This window comes from Corvus cornix, chromosome 3 (assembly GCF_000738735.6).
Source record: "Corvus cornix cornix isolate S_Up_H32 chromosome 3, ASM73873v5, whole genome shotgun sequence".
NCBI classification, from domain to species: domain Eukaryota; kingdom Metazoa; phylum Chordata; class Aves; order Passeriformes; family Corvidae; genus Corvus; species Corvus cornix.
In genome coordinates, this window is record NC_047056.1 from 63,473,236 (window position 1) to 63,490,204 (window position 16,969).

The 16,969-nt window shown below is 41.0% G+C and overlaps 1 protein-coding gene across 6 annotated transcripts in view; it reads right to left on the reverse strand.

Moving 5' to 3' along the window:
* PKIB (cAMP-dependent protein kinase inhibitor beta) overlaps positions 1 to 16,969 on the reverse strand; it is a 53,845-nt gene that overhangs the window by 23,805 nt on the left and 13,071 nt on the right. Inside the window, exon 1 of one of the 6 annotated variants that reach the window (XM_010402250.3) lies at positions 11,706 to 11,821. The exons of the other annotated variants lie outside the window; for them this stretch is intronic. The gene's annotated coding sequence lies outside the window, so the exon portion shown is untranslated. Of the gene's footprint in view, positions 1 to 11,705; positions 11,822 to 16,969 lie in introns of those variants that run through there. 6 annotated transcript variants of the gene reach the window in all.

Genomic DNA, 16,969 nt, shown 5'->3' on the forward strand with positions numbered 1-16,969 from the left:
TTCTCAGAATTTCACTGGATATGAAACTGAGGTCATCCTACAACTGACAAACCCACACTTTTCTCTAAAGTCAATAACGGTGGAGTTAAGCCCAGTGCAAGTACACACTTGCAAAGTAAAACTTTTTGTGGACTGTCGTGATGAAGGCCCACTACTGTCCCTGGAACTCTTACTGCCTCTTTTCTTGTTTCACACACCACAATTCTTCACAGCATCTGGGACTGGATTTTCTTTATTCTTCAGCCAGGAACATGTCTATGTATGACAGGTGGCATGACACCTTTGCTTGAGGTAACAGATCTGCAAAGTACAGAGAAGCCAACTGCAGAACTAGATGCCAAAATTTCTTCTCCCAAGTTGGACGCTTCAGAAAATTACTTCAACCTACAAATTTCATATATGAAAGAACAGCCACCTGGAACTAACCAACAGGTAACACCTGAGAGAAGGGCCTGCCTAGGGATCCCACCCATCACAGACTTTGTCCTGCTCTGGGTTGCCAGGCAGCACCTGCATGTACTCCCTGCTCACTTCAGCTGATAAAGAAATCATCACGTATGCAATGACTCCTTCAAATCACCAGGCATGGTGATTCTTCCTTTTGAAAACATGCCCAGAGGAATATCTTGTGATTTGAAGAAAAACTGCATAGAGATACTGTCTCCTAGGTGAATGCTTTGATCCCCAGGGAAGAAATTAAGTTGAGCAATAGCACTTTCTACTGTGCAGAAGTATTGTAACTGAAATTCTGCTCTTTTGATGTCAACTCAAGCTTTGCCCTAGTCTTTACGCTTTAACCTCTAAGGCAATGTTTTCACTGAGGGAAAAAAAACAACTGTGTCACAAAAGCTGGGGGTCAGGACTGGCATTTGTCAGGCCACCACTTGAAATACAAAGGAAAAATATTATTCTTGTAACCTAAAGAAACCTGCTTCTGTAATTTATACAGTGACTATTTCTTATACTAGAAGAGGCCTTGGAACCAGACCAACATTCATAGCTTCCACATTTCCAGCTGTGTACTGTAATGACTGTGCTTGTTTTCTCCCCATAAGCCATGAATTCTTACCTGTCCTTTCCTACAATTAGCTCCCAGCTAAATCTGGAAGCTAAAAACTGTCAGAAGCACAGAGCTTTTAGAAAGGGTTAAACCAAACATGAGCAAAACCCAAACAAAATCAAACCAAAACACCATATGTTTATTTAAGTAAGACTTGACACTAATAACATTGACTATGCTGCAAGGAACTGCTGAGCGTTCCTCTGAAAGAATATTTTCCTTGTATTGCCAACATTACATTACCAAAATACTGATAAAGCACTAAAAAAGAGCCCAACAAGACACTGTTCTCTTGGGGACAAGAGTGGCAAAACATCTTAGGACATTTACATGCCTCTTGCAATTGGAAGTGAATGAGATCAATCACAACACAGACCTGCTGATCTGGTGACAGGACAGTTGTAATTGCCTCTCTTTTTACATGCTATGTTAACTCACCACAACTAATAGTTTGATTTTTCTAATCTCCCTGGGGGAATGTTTATTAGAATTTATCCCTGCCAATGAGGAGTTACCACACCTATAAAGAAAGTCACAGCATTAAAAGAAAGTTGAAGAGTCAGTTTTCAATTGTTTGTATTATTTGCATGTACCAAACTCAGACAGGGATTATTTACACTGGAAAGAGTTACTAGACAGGTTTAATACAACTATACTCAGGAAAAAAAACCCTGTACCTCTTGCCAGCCTTTGGTGAAGTTCAAGTGCATGCCATAAGTTTGTGAGGAATACTGGACTTAGAATTCTGAAAATGCTAAAGGAGGTCAGTGTAAACTGTTAGACACACACAGTTCTAGAGCTAAGGAGACCACTAACATGTCCAAAACAAGCAGAAGTTATTTATGTAATTATTTTGGACCCTCTGGGCACCAGTTTTTTGTGTTTACTGTGTGTCTCCTACTGTCACCTCAGTCCCCAAACACTGACAAGCTGCACCAAGTTCAAGAGCTGGATCATCACGTAGTGAGGCCTGAACTGATGCCAACGCGTACTTCATCTTCATCATACATCACAAAATGCCCCTTGTTTTATTGCCCTCACCAAATAGAAAGCTGATTTACCCAGGTTCTGAAAAGCCTTGCTCACATGGATTTTTTGGAGAGAAGTTCTCAGGCACATCCCAAGTTAATCACTGAATTTGAAGTTAGTGAATTCTGCAACTGCTAAGAAAACAGTGATGACCAGTTCTCAAGGTGGATGAAATGAAGTGACTTTCGATAGGCAAACTTATCATTCTGCCCCTGTGTCAACCCAAGGCCCTGTGTTTTCTGGGAGAGACTCTTTGCTCTCCTTATTGTAAGCCAATCTAGCAAGTTCCCTCTTCAAAGTAACATTTTTAGGGAAAAAAATGCAATACCAAACATTCGACAGTGGCCAAAAAAGAAGTGTTCTTGTTATATCTTTTAACACAATTTTAGAAAATATATACATCATTAATCCCCATTAGAAATTTGACCTCAGAGCCCCTTCAATTTTAGGAAAGAAAATAAATTCTAGAACTTTCCTAGCATTATTTCAGATTTATTATTAAGTCATTATTTCAGACTACTTCTAGGCACACTTAAGATGATGTCTTTTGTATCTGCCCATTCTGTATGAATCCCGACTCTGCTGCTGAAGAAAAGCATGAGCTTTCTGAGCTCTTCTCAACATCAGCTGAGAAGAAGAGGGGAACAAGAAATATAATTAGTAAGAGTACAAAGTAGTTCAACTTTATTCTGTTTAGTCTTCTAAAAAAAAGTTCTGCATATAAAAATGAATTAGGGTCACTGCTTCTGGGACAACTAAAAAAAAAACCTATTTAAATCAAAGCAAGGAATCCTGCTTGACTTTGCTGAATGCTTTCTGAACAGATGGAGTGCATGAGACATGAAGAAATGTCTGTGAGGAAGCAGACTTTGGTGGCTTCTGAGAGGCCACAATCCACTGATGCTTGCTTCAGAATATCAATACCGATAAATTTAAGAATAGACTGAAATGTCTGTATCCTGAAAAAAAAAAGAACAATCAACTATTTCATGGTGAAAACAAGTTAATAAAACAGAAGTTCTCCTGTTCAGATGGGAGTAAATGGATGACGCAGTCAGGTAGAAATCAGTAACTTAAACTTCAGCATTGGTCATAACCATCTTCTTCCCCAAGCAGATTTACAAGGCCACAGAGACAGACTGGCATAGGTTTGAACTCTGGGACAGAATCAGTCAAGGTGTTGACTGGGTGTGAAACATGTTTTACACTCTTCTCAGGCAAGAAGTCACTCAGTCTCTCGCCAATGACACCTGGTTTTGCTGTATGTGTTTTAATTCTTTTTTTTCCATCTGTCTTTTGCCTAAATAAACATGTATCCACTGTCTTTGGCTCATTTCCTGCTCCCGCCCCCAGAAATTGCTCCACTTCATTTTGGACCCTGAATACAAGTTCTTTGAACTTGCTTGAGGCTGGAACACTAGACAGTATTATTTCTTCGTTTGCTAAAGCAGAAAAACCCTTCATTTTTGTGATACTAAAATACCTCAGCTAAGTGTTGGAATTCTATTCTGCCTTCCTGCTAATTACTGCTATGGCTTCTTGCCAGCCACCATTTTGAAAAGTCAAACACCAGCTTCCAGATGAGCAGCAGTGTGAAAGACAACAAAGAATCATTCTAAATAAAATATATGGCAGCATGAAAAGAAAGCAAACGTTTTCTTGCTGAGACAGCTGCCTAAAAGTCCTGGCTAAGCAACTCTCTTCTGAAGACAAGGTAGGGTTTTGTCAAAATGGGAGTTTGTCCACATCCCAAAACCAGCCCACTTTTCATCACGTCAAGGTTCACTTGGTGGAGAACAGCAGTGTTACCTGCATTGCTTGTAGGTCTCTGAGAGCGGGACAGGAGGAGGTGACTGTGACAGAGCCAGAAGCAGAGGACAAATCAAGGCTGAAAACTCAGTGTTGGAAAATCATAGAATAATTCAGGTTGGAAATGACCTCAGGAGGTCATCTACTCCAGCCTCCTACTCAAAGCAGAGTCAATAGCTAATTCAGATCACACTTCTCAGGGATTTGTTCTTTCAGCTAATGAATATTTTCAAGGATAGAAACTCTACAACCTCTCTGCACCAGGATTTCACTGTCATCATGAAGAAAAGGTTCTTCCTTACCTCACGTCTGAATCTGTCCTGTTCTAGTTCATAACCATAGTCTCTCATAACCATAGTCTCTTGCTCTCCTGCTGTGCAACTCTGTGAAGAGCCTGGCTCCACCTTCTCAGCAACATAAGGGAAGGCCATTCATAGGTCCCCCTGAGTGTTCTCCAAGCTGAACAAGTCCCAGTCCCTCATTGTCTCCTCAAGTGTTCCTTCCTGACCAACTCCTGCTCCAGTTTATCAACATCCTTTTGGTAAGGCAGAAGCAAAACTGGACAATCTTCCATTAATGGTCTAATGAGTGCTGCCCAGGGTGTTGTTATGCCTTCCTTGGTGAGTAGTTTAGCTTGCTGTGGGCAATGCACAGAGCAGAGTAAGGTGGTTACAGTTACCAAGAGTATTTAGGCTGAGCTGCTCACCCCGACAGGTGTGCAAAAGATGGGGAACTATCCACTGATACAGCAGGAATCTGTATTCTAAGAGCCTCCATGTTTTGGAAACTGGGCATGGTGACAGATTTCCAGTTCGGCTGTGAGACATATAGAACAGAGCATGTGGTACTCCAAATCAGGCATCAAAATTCAGCTTTTTTATTCTGAATAGGGCTGGCACCGAGTCTGGTTTCCAGATGGTTTTCTGTTGTGTGTTTCTGTTGCTTAGAGGAACACAGCAAAAGCACAAGGGGAAGCCGTTCCCCACAAAAAAGGAAGGAATCAGGAAAACAGAAGTAAAACCACAAAGAACGAGTCAATAATTAGTAAGTTACATCACTTTCCGTGTCACTTTTCTCCAGTAAGAAACCAGCCATGGAAGCTCTCACTTTTACGCCAAACAATTCAGTGTTTGATTCTGCTGTCTGTAGTAGCTTTGGCTGGCATTTTCCAGTCTTATTTATACAGTTAGATGCAAAGCAACCCATTATAATGCTTGTTATTTATTAAAAAATGTGGTGTTTGAAAGGACAGATGCTCTTGTTTACCATCCCTTCAGATTTCAGTCAGTCTTTGTATCAGTGTTTATGCTCTACACTATACAAAGTCTGGCTTCTTTTGTTCTTTATTTGCTTTTGATATTTAATTTTTTGAACTCCTCGATGACTGCATTAGGGTCTGGTTTAGTTGTTTCTATATTTGGAAATTTTCCTTACAGCTCACTGATTGCACATTCATTTATAGATCTAATTAAAAGCCAATGGGAAATTTCAGTTTAAGAATTTGAACCATGGAGTAGCTGTGGCTTCTAAAAGATGTCCAGCACAGCTGCAGGGCACATACTTAATACAGTGGCGACATGACAAAGTTGACCTGAAGGACTTCTAACTACACTCACCTTCAACAATCTGTAGGTGTTCCATTTATTTGTTTTATTAGAGCCCACTTATTACCTAGCAAAAGACAACTCAAATACAATAGAGGATAATGTCAAATCAATAAACTGAAGCACACTACACAATCAAATGTCATTTGAAATCCAAGTTGTAGCACTACACACCATTGTACTACATAGCTCCAGTACACAGGAGCACTCGATCGCGTGTCCAGTTTTCATAACTGCATCCTTAAAAACAAATTCTTAAGCACTCTGTACAACTGGGGCCATAAATATGTATTTCATCTTATTTTCTAATTTCATCTTTCAAAATAGCAGTTGGAGGCTCAAGAGAGACTACCAGGGCACAGAAGGTCCAAATGTTCAACTTTCTGTTCTCTACTCTGCAGAGTACTGAGCACTGCTGACATCTACAATTTTCTGTCTCTGCTGGGGAGAGGTAAAGCTATTTAGCAACTTAAAGGATCGAGCCCTATTAAAATTACAGAAATGTGAAAGACTTCATCAGAAAAATTTATTTCCTTGGGGAAATTTTCTTTTCTAACAGTAAGACTTTTCCCTGCCATTTGATCTCCTATAACACACTGGATTGTTCTTGTAGGGCTATTTTGCCGCTGTGGTCTTTGAATGCAGGCCCTCTGAGGAGACCAACAGAGCAAAGATACAGCAAGTTACCAAAAACAGGGTTCCCAGGATACCATGCTGCCTAAGGGCATCCATAGGAGCCTGAGCCTGGGGGTTTTGGCTGCTGCTAAGAAGCGGTAGCTGGGATATAGAGGAATTGGGGCAGGATGCACAATAGCCTCTAACTTTACTGCTCTTTCAGCCTTTGCCTCTTGACCTTCAACCCATCTTACAGTTTCCTCACTCCTTACCAACTTTTCTCTTTGCCTTCCATCTTACTGATGAAAAATTCAAGGTAACAAATAAGCTTTGTGCTCTTACTACTTTTTCATGTCAACTACAACTTCCTTGGCTTGAAGCAGAAACCCAGGCATCTACAGACTGTGGCAGACAAAATGGCCAACTACCTTTGCACGGAGATAAGCAGTGTATGGAAAGAGGGACACCTGTGTCCCTAACCCTGCAGAAGCAAAAGAACAAGTGTAGCATTACTGCCAGCTGCACTGTTAAATGTGTGGTTGCAGCATTAGGACCCATGAAATACAAGGGTCAGCAAGCAGCATTTCGAAGGGTAATGCAATTTTAATCCCTGGTCAGAGATTTGCCAAAGGTGGAGAAGGCACTTCAGGCTTGCCACTGTCCGCAGTACAGCCACACAGATGCCAGCGTGTCAGTGAAACACCTTTTTTCACGCGCCCAAGCACAAGGCAGACACAAGCAGAGCCACATAGACACAGCAGAGCTCCAACCAGCTTCATCTGCTGGCCTGAGATCAGAAAGAGCCACAGACTCAAATAGGGCCAGGGCCGAAGTATAGCTAAAAGGATTTAGTCTTTCCCATTATGTTGTAAAATCCATTGTGCCTGTTTGTCACATGGAAAGGGAGAGAGGAAAGAAATCTCCCCCAAACATCATTATACAATCTTCTGTGGCTTGCAGTCACAAATCAGCACATTCAGAGACAGACCTGAGCAAGGCTACAGCTTATTTCTGTGCAGGCTATCATACTGTGCACAGGATTTTTAAAGCACAATTATAGCTTCTGACATCCTACCTAAAGGAGTGGAGTGGTCACCATGGTAACACCTGCAGCACATGGCAGTGAACACCTGATACCAATCAATCTTGAAAACATCTTTTTAAAGAAACAGCCTCCTGGAAAACTGCAAATGGAGATTTCTTGCTGAAACTAAGAAGATGCTCTCTTCTAACAAAAATGAAAGTTTTACCTTACCATCTTTTCATCTGACTCCCCCTCCATACAATCCTATTCTGTATCAGTTTAGAAAAGTGATAGAAAATAAAAAAAGGCAATGGTTCTGTATTGAGAAGAGTGACAAACATCATAGTACAGCTGGCATGTAAATGATACCTTGCATTTTTTCCCCAGAGCATGAACTGTGGCTTCTGAGAATATGGCCATGCTCTGGCTGCTAAAACAAAATGTAGTAGTATGTAGTGCTCCTCCACCTTCCCAGGACAACAGATTTCCCTCAAATGTTAAAAACCCCAGAAATTTCATCAGCTTCTTTCTCCCTTTTTGCTTTCCAAATCTGCAATTCGATTTCATTGATTGGAGTTGTATTCCTTTGTGGGGGTATAAGAAGAAAAATATGTTTAAGGAAGTGAAGTTTGCACTCAGCTTGGCACCGTGGCTTTCTGAAGTACATTCTGCCACCACGCCTCTAGACACATCCAGTAGCCAAAGAGCAGATGTTGTTGCTAAAGTCTCCGTGGTTTTTGGCAGGTTGGTTTTTTTTTCAGCTCAGTTCCACCCCACCAGCCTTTGGGTTCTCTGTGCTGTGACTGCTCCTCTGCCTCTTTCAACAGTCTGCCGCCTCCTGTTATCCCAATAAGGACAAATAATCCCAGAAAATACCTCATGCACAAAGTTCAACCAGTCTCAGCAGTATTTCCAACATAGTCTTTCTATTTCCTATTTAATTCTATCTCAAGTTACTGCTACTTCCATTATTTGAAAGTCTGCTTCTTAATTTTCCTTTGGTAAGACTGTTTCTTTTCAGATGGCTTCCATTTTTGTCATCTTCCATTCCCTCTACATTCCCTTTTTCAAGTAATTCAGAGCTATAATCATCTATTCTGACAGTGCCTCTCCTTTACTAAATGTGATTTCAGAAAAGGAGAGTCACTGAATCTGCAAATACCATTGACTGACAAAAGCTGGATATCCAACTGCCACAGAACTAGTAAAAATATACACAGAAATTCTTTCAGCATCATGGAGATGTGCAGAAAAACAGCAGCAGTAGACACCACATGAGTCCAAGGAGGTAACGAGACATCCTTTCGTGGTTACTGAAGTCACCAGAACAGGCACCCTCTGCCATGCCCTCCTCACTACTGAGCAGCCACAACAGACTGTGTGCACACGAACTGCTACCACAGGCTGTTTGAGCTCATGTCTACACTGTACACAAAAACTGATTAGGAAAATGCTTCCAAAACTTATTGCCAGAGTTCTGGCTATATCCAGAACTAACTACTGAACTCATCAGATGGCCACTTAGAAAAAAGGTGTGACTACTGCTGTTCAAGAGGAGTGCTATCAGGATTTTTCTGACAAAGGCAGTGCAGTAACTGGGTGGTTACAATACATATGTCACTTTGCGTGTATCCAACTGAAATGTCAAATCATACTTGTTTAGCTCAGGTAGGTAAAAAGATCCAGTTGTCTCCCATTTTATTATAATATTGGCCTCTACCTACAGGTGTGTTTCAGGAGAAAAGCAAGGCATGTTGCTTTGAAGCAAGAAAAATAAAGGGGAATTGATGATATGGAAAATTTGTGGCCATTGTTCTCTGCCCTCAGTATGCTATGCAAATAACTCCCAGCAGCTGTAACAGGTATTTATACTGTCTGTGATGCTCTACAAGTCAGAACTAGCTGTCATGCAGTCTTGTCATATATGAGGAAGTCCACATTTAATTCTGCTTTCATAGTGTGGAAGTTGCATTTACTCAGCTGTGGTTCTGACGTGTGTCTCACAGTAAATGGCATTATTGGTCAACAGGGCAACAGACTTCAACGATAGAAATATAATGCTCCAAAAATCAAAATTAAGCAGTCCATAAAAGTGTATTGGGTTTTAATCTGTGCCAAGGCCCAGCGATGTTTTTTTAACTGCACATAATCAATGACAGAAGAGAGCCATTTATTCCATTGATTTTGGCCAGGATCAGAAACCATACTTTGACTATGTCCAGTATCTTTTGCAAAGGTAAGTGGCAAGGGAATATCAGGCAACTGCAAGAGAGTCGTTGCAGCAATTGAGAACACTCTTGTGGCTTCCTGTGTTTTATCAGCCTGTAAGAAAGTATTCAAAACCTCCCCTTCCCAAATCCTTGGTTTAAAGACAACAACATAATCCATGCAATGAAATGCACAAATGCAGTCTACCCTCGCTCTGAAAGAACATTGTCGTAAATAACTAATTAACTATGCACTTCAGCCTGGAAGCTGAATCTTATACTTGCCACCACAAAATGATGATTCATATGTTTACTATATCCATTTAAAAATGAAGGGTCAGCACAAAAAATAGCAGTGAGGGTCAAAACTTCCATGAATATTTTCATTACCTTCTCTATCAGGTTTACATATGCTTTTGCTGACAGGAAGATCACAAATCTTTCACCTTTGTGCAGCCGACTCATCAGAGCTGCAGGAGCTGTCAGTACTGCAAGTTTTGAAATGTATGCTAAACTGATGGTTTCTGATAAGGCTGCTACTATCCGTATGTGTATGAACTTCAAATACCATATTCCAGACTGTGAACATGGCATTGTAGGCTGGTGTTCATTTTTTAGTGCCCCCTTAGGAATATAATCTTTGTGTAGGCACATCTACACTGGGAGCCTTTTTTATCCCTTGATGCTGTGCAGTAGAAATAACTAATAAATAGCTTGCTAAAGAGTTATTTATCCAAGTACAAACACAAACCCACTAGATTTAATAATATATTTTCCTTTTGCAATAGTATAAAATAGTAGTGAAATAAAAACAACTTGATAAAAATTTGATCCAAAAAGAGAAAACAGGATCAGAACAGCAGAGCCCTCAAGCAAAACAAGTCAGACAGTTTGCCTTTCAAGTTCCCCTTTCATATTCAGACTTCCATCCCTGGCACCTATGGTAAAGGTTTTTTTTCCCTAGTCCAGTTACAATTTCTGAGTATCAGTACTATCACTCAGACACATATGATGTCTTTTTTTCTCCTCCTTTCAGTGTCTCAAAAAGCAAGAGGCAAAGATAAAGCCTGGATTCTCTAACAGGGTTTTTCTTCACACTGTGATTAATAAGGTTAATGTGCTTTACTGAATTCTCACTTGAAAACGTCAAAAACCAACATCCCCCTGAAGCAGTGTGGAAGAAAGGCAGCAATTCACCTCCTTGCTGCTGGCAGCATGGTCTGAAATTGCTTAAAAAGGCTCAAAAACATTTGGAGACAGAGGGTCTGCCCTTCTCCTTGCATTTCCCTATGAATTCCTTTAGACATAAAGCATTGACCAAGCCTGGGACTAAGATTGGACTCAGATGCACCAATGCTCCAATAGGAATTTAGAAAGCAAGGGGGTCCTCTTAGAACCTCATGACTCATTGGGATTATATCCCTTACCTTTTACATCTTTATCCTTTTCCATCCTTATTCTCCATGTAAATAATTTAAAATTTGGTTCTAATCCAAGTTTGTTCTGTGTGCTTTGTCTGTGTAGTGAGTCACAGAATGAAGCTTGCGATAGGACTTTGTCAAGATGCACCTTCACAAACTCAGATGAAACCCACTGCTGCTATTACTTTTGGCAGTGACCCAAACCACTCATCTGTGGCAGTCTCCTAAGAGAGAATTCATGGTAACTGTTGCCTCATTCTACCTTCAGGTGAGTTTCCATGTGTGTTAGGAGCAGCCTCCTAAGTGCTGACCTCTGCTAAGAGGCATTTTATGCCAGTTGTTGAGAGGCACATGATTACTGGCTGAATTCAGCTCCACTGCAGGGGAGGGACCAAACTTCAGCCTACAGACACCCTTCCCCTTATGCTTCCTGTTTCCATTACTGCAATTAAAGCATTGTATGTACAAGGCAAACTTGCTCTTTCTTCTGAATTACACAAATATGGCACCAGTTTAGACTGTGCATTGTGTAATTGTATTGATCTGCAGCACTGTTTCCCCACTTCAGTGTGGTGCCCAGTCTCTGGAGGCTTTGAAGCAAACAAAGGTGTGTATGTTGAAGAAATAAAGATGTGATGTTAAGGTGGATTGAATACTTTATCCAATTCATGCTTACATCGGGGGGAACATTTCCAGGATCTCAAATGCAGGACAGGGCTCAAAGAGGGGGATTTTGTACAGGTTTGGACTAGCAGCAAGGAATTCTGCCTTCTGTGAAGCATCTTTGAAACCCAAGAGGATGCACACTTAATCCTCCCACACAGCCTGCGCTATACATGAAGGATATTGGCAGGCATGATTTCTGCATTGTAAACTCATATTTGAGGAGTTTATCTCTAAAAAATGGATGGAGCTTATCAATTTGCACATTCTTACCATTCCCATACACAGAGACAGGTGGGCTCTACATCCAAATGGATACTGGAGGTCAATTCAATTTCTGAACCCATGTTGCAAATATTAAGCTGAACAACTTATGCCGTAAGCATCATCTGCAGTGAAATACGTAAAAAAAATGACATTTCATGAGTTCTTTTATCAAGGTTAAAAGAAGTCTATAGCTACTCGGTAGGTTATCTTATTCTTAAGCCACATCTGCTTACAGTTACAGTTATTTCCTCTACCAGTAACTTGCATAAGGACATTCTACTACTTTCAAAAGAAATTTCACAGATGCAGGGAAAAAAACCCCAAACTTTCCATACCCACTGTGATTAATACTTATCGACAAGCATTTAAAACTCTAAATCTGTTCTAAGCATTCAGGAATGAGCAATAAATGAAGATTGTTTTCAGCAGCAGAAAAGTTTTTTAAAAACAAATCTGTCTGTATTAATGAGGCTTAATTAAGCAACTTTCCCTTAACAATCCTGGCTCAATTATTTACTCATTTGCAGAACTGCAAAGTATCTGCACTTCTCAACTGGAATTTCTAAGAATTTAAGTTAAATGATAGAGTGTAAAAATAATCTGTTGTAATTAGGCTTGAAGCATTAATTACACAAGTTAATATAAATTTTCTTCAGATCTTCATATACAACACTGAGGAACTCTGCTGTCCTCAACAGGAGAGCAGAGTTCCTGTTTCTTCCAGAGCTGTGACTAGTTCCTGTTTCATTCTTTTCTTCTGAGAGATCTCAATGTAAACCATTGGTATAATCAATAGATAGATCATCTAGGGAGTGTTCACTGCACATACACCCCTTCTCACCTCACAGTATTTCTGTGTGTGCTGAGAGGCACAGGAGCAATGCTTCTGCCTTCAAAACTGCTTAGCCTGCAATGCACTGGCAACATCTCTACATACCTGAAATGGAGTAGAAAGCAATGGCTACAGCTGTGGTAGGGACAAGAAGAGAACTCCATCAGCTTGCAGAGGGTGATGATGAGACAACAGTAACATCCAAAAGAGAGGTAAAATATGACAGCAATGAGCCTTTGCTTTAGGAAGATTGTGCTATCATTCCAGATGTCCTGTCACTTGGCCAGGATGTCTGTCAGAAACCAACACTCTGCAAATGCACACACCTCCACAGATTTATGGTTTGCTTTCCATTACACATAATCTTAGTATTTCAAATATCCACAGAATTAAGAGGCAACAAATATCAATTGTTTCCAAGATAGAACCTGCTTGATGTCATGAAGGTGGCTTCAGGGAGCAATTTCTGGATGTCTCTGGCAAACCTACCCTGGATTTGAAAACTATGTTCAACCGAAAGAGCTGAGTAAGAAGTTCAGGAGGTAATTGATAATGTTGAGGATGTCATAAGAAACCTGAAGGAAGCAAAATCTATCAACAGCTGTTAAACACAAAAATACTATATCTCACTCAAGTAACCCATGAGCTGCTGAGCACAGGACACTTGGAGACTATACAGTGGGGAGTGTGTTCATAGTGTTTTCCCTTATTTTTGACCTCTCTCAGCAACAAGACACTATGCACTAGATACCCATTTGATAAGAAGCAGCTCAACCGTTCTTAACTGCTCTGGACAAAAATAGAGAAACAAAGTCCCCACAAATGAAATCCCCATTATGTTGGTTCTAACAAGAGTGACTTCCCTTCCTTCCAATCCCAAAAAGAAGTCCAAGTCATTTAGTCAAAATTGGTTTAAGAAAACCCATTCCTTTCTGTGACAAGGCAGAACATCAAGTTTCTAACAAAGTGAAGACTACAAAAAAGCATTTTCAGTTTTGATTTCAACCTCCAGAAGCTGGTGTGTGAGATAACTTCCTACCAGCCCCACAATCAACAATCTCCTGAAGAGGGGAAGGAGTATTCTCTCCTATGGCAAGGAAAAGTCAAATGTGTCTGCTGATCTTGGAGAAGTAGAAATCAGAATCTGAAAGTGGAAAATTACAAGGGTATTTTGTGCTAATAAGACATCAGCTTTCTGATGAAAATGGGAAAGGATCTTATTAACTGTTCATTCAGTTTAGTTTTTTTTTTTTATTTCAAAGAAGCATTAGACAATGAAAAAGCACTGTAAAGACTGAAAGAGCTCAATCAGAAAAGAACCTAAGATTATCAATCTTGTCTTCCTATTGAAATTGTGTTACCCCTCCACTTGTGCTGAACTCTGCTTGAATCATAAAATGGAAAGTTTCACAGCGCACAAATAGATGAACACACAGTTTTTTCCCATACTGATCTCCCTGTAAGCCCAGCAACTCTGGGCTGGTGGCTGCAGAGGCAGCCCTGCCATGCTGCAGAGTGTCCTTCTGGAAGGGCACCAACAGAAGTAACTAACCCCTGTAGCAGTGCTCTTTAAAGCAAGGTGATGATGAGGAAATTTAAAAGCCAAGTGTCTCAAAGAATCAACCCCTGCTGTCCTATCTACAGAGACATCTCTGACATTGGGCAGTCAGGAGATGACAATTTATGTGATGTTTCTACCATTAATAAAGCCATCAGCATAGATGTGAGAGCTGAAGTCAGCAGTTCCAAAACTAAATCCCTCTTTAAAACCTATGACAAGAAGGAAAAGGGGTCAGAAGCCCAGACAGACCCCAGCTGCAGGTTATGGTCACTTGCCAATGTTTAACTAAAGCAATATGCTCTCACACCAGGGCTCTCCAAGGGCTGAATGGCATTTGGAGGTGAGGGGAAGGCGGTCCCAGGGAAGACAATGAATCATATCTGATCCCTAAAGAGATGCAGAGGGACAGTGGAAATGGGCAAGGGCTTTCTTCAGTCTTTATTCTTGCTCTGTGCAGGCCAAACACAACTGCAGCCCAAGAGGTCCCCTGAGGGCTAGGATTGCACATCTTAGCCCTCCTTGGAACAACAGCATCTCTGCAAAGAGCAGGAGGACAGCAGGAAACATTAAACCCCAAACCTCTGCATACTCCCTGACAGCTTCATGCAGTACATAGGAGTTTTACAAGTGCTTTGCAATCCTCCCTGCAAGATTCCTTGCTGCTATCAGTAGGGGAATGCCATTTTATATATCATGAAAACATGGTATTTATATCTGCATGTCGAAAATAACAAGATGCATAACTGATATTAATGGCAGATAACCATGAAGCCTTGATGAAAAGCCTCAGGAGAAGTGTCTTCAAACCCTACTGTCCTATGTTCAAATTCGCTGCTGAACCCACCATTCATTTTCCCCTCTCTAATTCCATGTCACATTGTCACTGCGCTTTCTCCTGCCTTGTCCCCACACAAAGCGTCCTGCACAAGAACATCTGTGTCTGTTAGCACAAGGGCATCCATCGGGCAGGCTCTGTAATTGCATTTGCTAATGCTTCTTTTGACCCAACAGGCTGGGACTGACCATGTGATATTCCACGTGTAGTGTCACTGAGATCAAACCTGAAATAAAACAGTGGAAGAAAGCCTTGGCTCACATGGATGTCAGCTGAAGGTCACCTCCAGACTCAGTGTGCTGTGACACCAAACCTCAGGCAATGTGGTGGTGTTCTTGCTCTTCTCTCTGCTGTATATATACACCATTGAAATGATGGGAGACTGTCTACCTGGGCAGCTTTTAGCAGCCCGCAGTGAACATAATTCTGATATTAATTCACCAGGTATTTTTCCTAGTCCATCTCTGTCAGGTAGGCACAGCAACAACATTCCCTCTGTTCATTCCAGGAATGAATTCTTCCCTTCACCTCTACTGAGGAAAAGGATGAATGCACTTATGCTTATTCTGAACACAGTTCAGTGCTCTACACAAGGATATGGTCAGGCCACACATCAATTAACCATGCAGCTTTACAGCAACAAACAGGCAGATCTATAGATTTTTTAATTGCCCTTGGTATGGAGGACATCTCCCAAAAAAATAGTAGGGCCAGTGTACCACTGTGCTGCAGAGATCCATCTGAGAGGCTACTGTAGCCAGGCATGATCTCTAACAGATGTTCTGATATGTATCAGAAGCCAAATTCACCCTCATTTACCTTCAACTTCCACAAGGCAGAGAGGCACCAACACAAAACTCTACCCTTCAAGTCCTGGGTGGTCCATTCTTCAGGTCTTGAGGAGTTGTGGGTCTAAGCTGACTAAAAATACCCTGTGAGGCAGGAAACTGTTCTTTTGAGAGCTGATAAAAAGTTCTCCTAAGGATGCACTGCTTCCAAACAAATGCATAAAACCCCTTTGGAACAGAAATAGGGCAGGATACATCTCACAGAAATGAAAAGACACACGGCATAGCGCCTCAAGATTCCCTGTATTCAGCCAGGTTCCTTTAGAAGTTTTATTCAACATCATAAAAATACTCATGCATAACAAGTCTAGCATGTCCATTCCCACTGAAGGATGTCCAAGCTCTACAGCCAAATTCTCATACAATGCTCTGAGTTTTCTCTCTTTGTCCTTAGTATTGTTTTGCTTCTCCAAAGAATCCTCAGAGCAGCATGAAGGAGATACCAGGTATTTAGCAGAACTATCATGTCTGTTAGTAGCACAAAAGCTACCCTGCCCCAAATAGCATCAGTCAGGGGTTTGTACCTAACCCTCTTCCTACCACATGCTCTTAGGAGACATCAGTTAACTAGTCCTATACCATCCTCTCAGTTCTCGTGGCCACGGACTTTGATGAGCTAATACTTGATTCTTTAGAGATGTGTGCTTTGAATACATCTGGGAGCTGACCATCACAATACTCAACATATATATGAAAATTGTATCTACATGAAGAAAAGGAAGTAACTTCTACAAATAAACTACTCTCCTGAAATTTGGGTACCAGATATCAAAACCTGACAGACACAAAGTAACCTAGTCAAAAGAGAGTGAACAGCAAATTCACTCTAAGTCCTTTACTAGTGCAAGTGGCAATTTTATCTGAAACTGTAAATGACTATAAAAAGAACGCTCAAAGTCAGGATTTACTAATAGCCTTTCTGAGATTTCATGCAACAAGAAAATGTGCTGAACCTACATATCCAGGAAAGCTGCATTTAGTAGAGTGTGGTTTCAGATTGCTTGCAAAGTGACCTGAAATAGTTGAATGGACCTGGAGTCAGGAGCTGTAGGGAAACACAAGCTGAGCGAGAAAAACATTGCCCAGTCTTGCAGTGGCAGTCCCCTTGCCCTGTGCAGCATGTCAGTAAAGGTTTCTGGGATCATAAACTTTTCACAATGAATTTCTATTATCACATGGTAGGCTAAATCCAGG